Source organism: Palaemon carinicauda, chromosome 1 (genome assembly GCF_036898095.1).
Source record: "Palaemon carinicauda isolate YSFRI2023 chromosome 1, ASM3689809v2, whole genome shotgun sequence".
In the NCBI taxonomy this organism is placed as follows: Eukaryota; Metazoa; Arthropoda; class Malacostraca; order Decapoda; family Palaemonidae; genus Palaemon; species Palaemon carinicauda.
In genome coordinates, this window is record NC_090725.1 from 265,571,253 (window position 1) to 265,581,252 (window position 10,000).

Here is a 10,000-nt window from a genome sequence, read left to right on the forward strand (position 1 = left end):
TCTCTCTCTCTCTCTCTCTCTCTCTCTCCAAATATATATATATATATGTATATATATATATATATATATATATATATATATATATATATATATATATATATATATACATGTGTATATATATAAATATGTATATACATACATATATATATGTATATATATATATATATATTCATGTGTATATATATATGTATATATATATATATATATATATATATATATATATATATATATATATATATATATATATATATATATATATATTATATATACTGTATATACATCTAGAGCCAATGTGGGCAAAAAATAGAATTGCGCCATGCTAAATGTATAAAGAACATCTTCATCTATAAGGTCACCCTGAATTCTAAATGCGTGGCATTACCTGTGAAAAAGATTATGGTTTATTGTTATTTTTCTCACGCACTCATATTTCTAGGCATATCGTTACAGGAAAAATTGGCATTCAACTCTCATAGGTTCCACATACTAGTGAAGCATACTGTATACTGTAGTTCTACTGTCTCTGAATGATCTCTGCTGCAGTTCTTTCAGATTTTATTTTCGCTTTTATTGCGTCTTTCATTTCTATTGTCTACTTTCCTCTGGCTTCAGGAGAAAATGATAGATGCGTCTCAGATCTTTCTAATAGAAAGTTTAGCATTTTTCGAGGTATATGTAAAGAAATCCAAGAATAGACTCCAGGATTACATGAGCTGAAATTGAATTATAAGTTCAATCTTTAAACGCATCTTACTTATATCTTTATTATCTCTTTCCAAGAAATCTGTAAATGTCACACGAAAAGTCCAACGCTTTTGTTATCGTCTAATTAGTATATATAAAGTTATCTTTTATCTTCAAGTGTTAAGGAGAATTATTGGATGTATTGTGACAAACTGAAATTATCGTGGGAACCAAGGTCTCCATCACGGTTTCTTGACCTTTATGTATTCAGCGGTTAACCTCTACTTTTTATAATGCTCAAATATCTTGAAAATTATTATTATTATTTTTTTTTTTTTCAGATTAATAAATTTTGTATTGTTCACCTGATGTGAACAATGCCATCGTACAAATGCCAATTTTGTGACAGAACTCTTATTTGCTCTGTGTCAGATTGCTAGATTTTACAAAATTGTTATTTGAACGTATGTATAGGATTCTATTCTCATCATAATGTGCCATCACTACCACAACGTAATGTTGAACATAATGTTGTGACTCAGATTTTGAGATATGAGTTCGAGTAAAAACGAATTGCGATACTGTTAAGACAGAGGAAGCACAAGAAATAATACTGTAATGCTAAGTCAAAGATAAGCATATTCAACTTTGGTAGTGCCAAGAATGGTGTCTTTAGGACTGATTAGTAAAAATGAGAAAATAACCAAGACTAATTCAACTTAGATTCCTGTTATTTCTTGTGTATATATGACAAAATCATCTCAAATTTTCTCTCCCCCATCACAGAACTCTATTTCTTCTTGTGTAACCATTTCAGTCCTTCTATTTAGTATACGGTTCTTATCTCCTCGCTAGATGTATCAGTAGATATCATATCTAATATAATGGGGTCTGAGTTAGAGTTGAGCAGTTCAGTACTCCAATTTGGTTTCCTTATCAATGAAAAGATATGTCAATATTCAGAAGCACAGTATTCTCTCTAAATGGTCTGTTATGGGATATAGTAAAGTCTACTGTTGTTGATGTTTAACGACTTCTAAACGATGTGGAGAAATCGACCATCATTGTTTAGTAAGGTTTAGTGGTTATAAATATCTAAATAAAGGTTTTGCTTTGACAAAGAGAAATAGTGCTTGTAAACTAAGTATCCTACATATGTCAAAACCCATTACATTACACTGTTTAAAAAACGTAATTTTAATTGAAATTCTCCGTATGAATATACCGTAATTTTACCCTACTTTCTTATTATCTTGTACGGGTTAGTAACCGTAAAATCACTCCTTTGCGTCAATATCTCCGTTTTTTAAAATGATAAAAATCCTGGAATAAATATTGCCAGGCATTTACCGTTTTTTAATGCAAATTTTTAACAGTTTACACTGCCTCAAAATGAGATTACTGACCATGGTCCATGTACAATACTCATATTTTATGTGTTTTGATAATATGCGATTATTGGCAGACATAACTGAAAAGGTTTTGATTCAGTAAATATGTACATCGCTTATCTTTGCTGATTCATATGAAGAATCTCGGTGATCTTAATACAAATGTCACGACGTCTAGGGGGGTTGGTCTTTTAAGTTTTCGCCTTCTTGTCCGGGCTCTATATGTAGTAACTCGCATAATTGTTACCTATTATTATTATTTTTATTATTATTATTATTATTATTATTATTATTATTATTATTATTAAATCCTAGTTGGAAAAGTAGGAGTGCTAGAAACCCCAAGGGCTCCAAAGGAAAAGTAGCCCAGTGAGTAAAGGATATTGATAAACTATATATGAGAAATAACAATGTTAAAATAGATCCGTCTTAATTATATGGACAAGGAAGAGAGATCCATGTCAACCTCTTCATTATAAAAATAATCGCTGTAAGTTTGAACTTCTGAAGTTCCAGCAGTTCAACATCCAGATTAGGAAGATCATTCCATAATCTGGCCATAGCTGAAATAAAACTTCTGGAATACTGTCTAGCGTTGAGCCTTATGATGAGAAAGGCAAGACTTATAATTAACTGTATGGGTAGTGCTACGTACAGGATGGTATAGATTAATATCAAGAACAGGAATAAGAAATTTGATGTATTGCAAGTTTTTGTCTAACAAATTAAAATGAAAGTTAGCAGCTGAAGACCAAACAGGAGAACAATACTCGAAACACGGCATAATGAAAGACTTATAGATCAATATCAAGAACAGGAATAATAAATTTAATTTATTGCAAGCTTTTTTCCAACAAATTAAAATGAGAGTCAGCAGCTGAAGACCAAACAGGAGAACAATACTCGAAACACGGCATAATGAAAGACTTATAACATTTCTTCAGAACGAAAGGACCGCGAAAAATCATAAAAGACACTCTCAATAAGCCAGTTTCTTGTGTAATTGAAAAATAAACATCTAATGTTTCGAAAATAATTTGCTATAAAAAAATCAAACCTAAAATTTTGAATGAGTGATATATAGTTAAATAAACATTTATCAATGCTGAGATCCGGATGTTAAGGAGCCACTGTCCTCTACCAACTTACAGTCATACTTTGAGTTTTGTTGGGGTTTAACTTCATGCCCCATAATTTGCACCGTGCACTAATTCTAGCTAGATCTTTATCAAGGGATTCAGCAACCCCAGATCTACATTCAGGAAATGGAATTGAGGCAAAGAAAGTAGCATCATCTGCATAATTATGTAACGAGCTTGGCCTTGAGGCTAAACCACCTATCATGTGTATATAGTAGAAAAATGAATTATTACTTAAAAATTCAATATTGTTGATAAGAAAAGACCCACCTATTCCAACCTGATTGAGTTTGAAAACAAGAGCCTCGTGATTAACACGATCAAAGGCAGCACTAAAACCAAGGTCAATCAAACAAGCTTCCTGACCGCAATCAAAAAGATTTCTGTGCAGCATTGAAAATTGTAAGAAGTACACCACACGGTTCAAGGCCTTTGCAATAGCCAAATTACAAAAAAAGGGAACAGATGATCGCCTTCAGTTTACCTATTTAGACTGTTTGCCAAAAGATTTTGAAAACTTTAGATAGTATGGTAGTCATGGAAATTGGATGGTAATCATCGGGGCTAGAATACTACTAACACATTTACATATCATAGTAATATTACCAATTCTCTAACAAGTGCAAAAGCAATCCTGGGATCTACCAAACGAGGCCCAAATGATGCATCATTCCGTCACATACCCATATTAATTGATTACACCTTTCAAAGGTAGGTTGTAGAGTCAACATATTTCTGTATATGTTAGGGTTTCAGTGTCAGTGAACTTTTCACTGTGCACCATTTACTTCTTTGGCGATGGATCAAACCAAATAGTACTACCATGTTGTTTCCCAACAATTCTTTAAGAATAATGCTACTCCCCCTACATCCTTTTTCTGGACCTCAGTAAAAACTGGTGCCTTTTTACAACTGGATGGACTGGTGAGTGGTAAGGAAGCCGTGTCACTGCTTCCTGCCTTGCCAAACATGACTTGGGTACAACACCACTGAGCCATAGCACCTACTTTCGCTTTCCAAATGTGAATTATAGGGGCCATATATATATATATATATATATATATATATATATATATATATATATATGTATATATATATATATATATATATATATATATTATATATATACTGTATATATGATAAATTTTGCACATTCAGACGTGTGTTTTCATATTCAAATAAGCCATATATTTTTAACATATTAAAGTCTGGATTCTCTTACCGACCTCGGGATCAGAGCCCCAGGCGAAATCTCTCAAAGACTGTACCATCTGACCGGCCGGGTTTCGAACCCTGGTCCAGGATACTTGTATGCCAGTGACACTACACTTAGCCACGAAGAAAGATAAAAGTCAATGACTATTCTTCTGTACATATATCTGTCGAATTCAGGTTTTTTGTACTTAGAATTGAAATCAACCCATCTTCACCATCGTAGCTAATTGGTATGTTTGTACCGGTCAGATGCTATAGTATTCGAGTGATTTCGCCTGGGGCTCTGATCACGAGGTTGGTAAGAGAATCCAGACTTTAATGTATTGAAAATATATGGCTTATTTGAATATGAAAAAACACGTCTAAGTGAGCAAAATTTATCATTAGTCGAATGCCAAGTACAAACATACCAATTAGCTACAAAGGTGAAGATGGGTTGATTTCAATTCTAAGTACAAAAAACCTGAATTCGACAGGTATATGTACAGAAGAATTGTCATTGACTTTTATCTTTCTTCGTGGCTAAGTGGTAGTGTCACTGTCATACAAGTATCCTGGACCAGGGTTCGAAACCCAGCCGGTCAGTGATTTAGCATGGGGCTCTGATCCCGAGGTCGGTAAGAGAATCCAGACTTTGATGTATTAAAAATATATGGCTTATTTGAATATATATGTAGATATATAGATATATATATATATATATATATATATATATATATATATATATATATATATATATATATATATATATGTGTGTGTGTGTGTGTGTGTGTGGGTGTGTGTATGTGTGTGTGTGTGTGTGTTGATTCACATTTTCTTATATTAAATTCACTCTTCTCAAGTTAATACCAAGGGGTATTTTTTATGATAAATGCTTCTCTGTGGCCCAGAATTTGAACCTATACCTCAGAATAAAAGAAAAAAAAAGTCATCTTAGAAACTTTTATCACTTGGATATGCGAAGGGATAAGAATTGATTTCGATTGCTGTACATATTCCTGTTGAATTCATGTATTGTACTTGGAGTTGAAATCAACTCACCTCCACTCTATTTTGGTGGTAAAACTGTACCTAACGGGAAATTCCTGTTGTCCAAAACTGGAATTACATAGGAATATATACAACAGATTTGGAATCAATTCTTTTCCCTCTTGTGAGCTGATTGATTAAAGTTAAAGGCCTTTTGTGTTTCGACTCAGGCCCTAAATCTGACGTATTGGATGTAATGCTAGCCTGGGCAGAAACAATTGTTTTAGGAATGGACTAATATAAACATCCTTTTATGGTGGAACAACACAAAGGAAAGAGAATTTCTTTTGAGTTTTTACTGAATTGCCTCGTGTACAGGCAGTTTCATACCTCCAAACAACTCACTATGAAATTTTGAGCAACAAAATCATAGAGTTTTGAACTACATGATATTAAAGACTAGTAGTCTTTTATTCTCCGAAACTATTATTATTAATAATTGCTATTTTTCAAAGAATGAATTAAAACAGCCAAAATTCCTTGTGAAGAAAACAAGCCACAAACATATGTTGAATTTAATTTGATATTGAAGGGATTATCAATTATGTTACATTTATGCTTACTAAAATAGAGATTATATCAGACCAGATTTGATTAATATATCAGACCAGATTTAATCTATTTTTGTAGAAACGGGAGCCAGGCACTTATGTAGGTAATTTGTATATTATATTTAGGCAAAAACTCAGTGGGTGGTCAAAGTGTCTATTCTCTTGATAAGAATTCTTTAAAAACACGAATCTGCATAATTTTTACATTGCCAAAAACTACCAAGTAACTTTTATTGGCACAATTCACAGTGGTAAGCATGATTGCAATGCATCAGCAATGTAATTTATGTTAATATGGGTCTCCAAATGTTGACACGCAAAATGCTATGCAGCTTGTAGGGGAAGGCTGTCTCTCAACCTTATTTTGTGCCTGAAGGAAATTCATTTGTGGCTGCTGTGTCAACTGGTACATATTTATGGCATACCTGATATGATAACAATTGTGATCTTTTAGCATGTTCTCTGGTGTGTCCGATTATTTCACTGAGGTAATGCAACTAGGTTGGTTAAAAAGTAAATTGAATAAAGTAGGACATTTTGCTATGACCTGCTTCACACACATACGAGTACTATATATCACTCCTCAACAAGGGTCGGAATGAGGTCAGTTACATACCGTCACCAGGGAAATTGGGCAGCAGGACAGGCTCTATTAATAGTTATTATTACTAGTCAAGATACAACCCTAGCTGGAAAAGCAGGATGCTATAAGCCCAAGGACTCCAAGAGGTAAAATAGCCCGTAAAGAAAAGAAATAAAGAAACAGAATAATGTGCCTTAGTGTTCCTTCAAGCACGGGATTCTAACCCAAGACAGTTGAAGACCATGGCACAAAGGCTATGGCACTACCTAAGACTAGAGAACAGTGGTTTAATTTTGGCTTGTCCTTTTCCTAGAAGAGCTGCTTACCATAGCCAAAGACACTTTTCTACTTTTTACCTAGTTGAAAGTACCCATTGAATAATCATAATGCTCTAGTTAACCCCTTGAATGAAGAAGAGGTTTTTGGTTATTTTGGTGTTATCAGGTGTATGAGGAAAGAATATGCCAGTCTATTCGGTGTATGTTTAGGCAAAGTAAAAATGAGCCGTAACCAGAGAGGTATCCAATTTAGTACTATCTGGCCAGTCAAAGAACCCAATAACACTAGCTGTAGTATCTCATTGGGTGGCTGGTAGCCTGGCCCTCCTACTACCTGGCAAGGCAGAGTCTAGGCAGAAAGGTCTGACTCTACAGAAGGTTATCTGCCAAACGTCCTTGAGTAAGTGAAATTTTCTCTGCTGGTTGTGGTCCAATTAGTGTTTTATACACGTCAACTTGTGAATGATGCTGGGATCACTTAAAGTTGTCTCACAAGATAGATGTTTGTGTTTGAGATGGTAAGCTTTTGTCACATTTGAAGTAAGCTAAATGAAAAGAAGAGAATATTGAGCTCTGTTTTAAAAACCAATAGCTTGTAGTACAGATAACAATATCCTTTGTAGGAATACTAGACTATACACTACTACTACAAACATTTTATATCCCCTATCTCCTTTTAACACTATTGAAGATCTGCTTGCTTGCTTGTTATGCAACATCTTTATCTCTCAACTGATGGACAATCCTCTGCAGAAGTTGTGCACCCCATTAGTCTGATTAGTGAATCCTTCCATAATGTCATATGCTTAGGTTTAAAGGCCACTCATGAATTACAGAGGCAAGGGACAGTAACATTGCCCTATCGAGCAGGTAAATGCCCTAGAGACTGGCCATATATACATATGATCCGCCCAAGCCGCTCTCCACCCAAGCTATGACTAAGGTGGGCCAGGCAATGGCTGCTGATGACTCAGCAGATAGACCTATAAGCTCTCCCAAAGCCCCCATCCTTACCTGACAAGGATGGTGAGGTTGCAGCGACCAGAGAAACTAACGAGTTTGAGCGGGACTCGAACCCCATTCTGGCGTTTACCAGTCAAGGACATTACCACATTGGCCACCAAAACCCTAAATGCAGGAAATAGACGGGTGGTCCTAGATGGCTATCAAAATACACAGTTTTCTATTTCACAATGTCATCACAACTTCCTTTTTGACCTCGTAAGTCACAGGAAAATGTATCATGAATTAACCTCCTATCAACAAACCATTTATTTTCACCTGCAGATTGAGTTATTGAGTTTGGGTTTTCTGACTTCCTGGCACCTGCAGAGCTGCTTGACTAGGGTGTAAGGGGATACGAGGTGAAATATGTGAAGAATAAGTGTGATAAGAAACATGTCAATCAGAAGAAATATGATATGAAAAGACTGCACAGATGCATTGCTAATGAAATCGTTCATAGATTAGGAGCAGATAGTATAGCCTAGTGGTGCATAGAAACCCCAATACAGTTGAATTTACATCAGTTATGTTTTGCCTCCCATGCTGTTCTACTGTCATATACATAGACACAACCTTCATGGCCCAACCTAAGACTGAATTTCTCCTTCCTAAAACCGTTTGATGTATGAACGCCTCCACTGTATGTGTTGTGAGAATATTCTACTATTTGAAAAGCACTCTATTCCAATAATATTTGATACCAAACCGAGAGTGCAATTCCAGATTGCCATCGAGATCAACAGCTAAATGTCTCATATCGTAATGAGAGACTATAAATTAAAGTGGCACAAATTCAGAGTTAACAGCAACCATTGTCTGGTTCTTTTTGGTCCTAGCTGGGTAGGAGAAAGCACTTAAGCGCTGACCTGTCCCTTGCCTCTGCCATTCATGATGACCTTTAAACTTTGAGAGCATTGCCATAAATTATCAGGGGGCCTTATTCCTGTTAAGCAGTTCGATGTATAGATTTTAAAAGAGCATCAAAGGAAGCAAATAATAGCCTCTGGGTATATTATAATTCTAAGTTGTGACCGTTGTTCTAAGTACGACCTTACGTAAGCTCTCCGTGCTAATGCTAATGTGAACGCATCTTATTCCTCGTGGATTTTTCATTAAATTAAACTTTGAAATAAATCATTGTGATCGTCAGTATTATGAAAAACTAAAATCAATTACTGAATGCAGTTGAGCTTATATTTGTTTTGAAAAAAAAAGTAGAATAAAGTAGCCTTTGTTTATTTGAATTATCTATTCATTTGGCTATTGTTCCGATAATCAATGTTTATTTGAATGCTTACGCATTTTTGGTTTGAAGGGTTATTTGTTTTGCGTATCCTTTTATCACTTTTTGTTATGACAGATTGGTGTTCAAAAAGGCCTTTGACTATAATCTCCGTGGGTATTTTGATACTTCCGCCTACTCTTGCATTTGATGTAGAATCTAATTAGTATGCTGATATTGGTTGCATGTAGGAAAGTCTGGTAATACCGAAACAAGAACACCCTCATATCATGTGCACCACACGATAGAATGCATGTATATACAGTATGTGTGTGTACACCTGAATGTATGTATATGTAAGTACTCAGGCGTGTGAATCCTTTGGAATTATTAGTCGATAAAAGGAATTCTATCGAGGGTAATAACTTTAAATTGAATGTATTACTTTACTGATTTATGTTTCTGTGTTTTGCAATGATCATTATTACTCCTCACATGTAATATAAAATGGATAATTGATTCTTTGTTGAAATGCTTCATTTGATCTAATCCCGTTATTAAAGGGAGTTACTGTGAAATTTTAATAAAGTATTGATTTGGGAAAGCGTTCACTGTACATTATGTATAAACTTCGTATTATTGAATGCAAGTATTTACTTGCATTTCATATGATACTATTCTTTGATGCCAAGTGTGTTAGGTTTTGCTTTTCAGGTGGAAGAAAATGAATATTTTCCTCTTTATTTGTTGCGTCTCTTGTTCATTGAAGATTTGTCTTCACCTTCGTTCTGCGTCGTTTGTTTTATAAGTATTTTTCTCTAATTTATTTCCTATCTTTAATCCTTGAGGTTTGTAGCGTGTGAATCCTATTGGGTTAGGACTATTGAGCAAAGATAGAAGTCT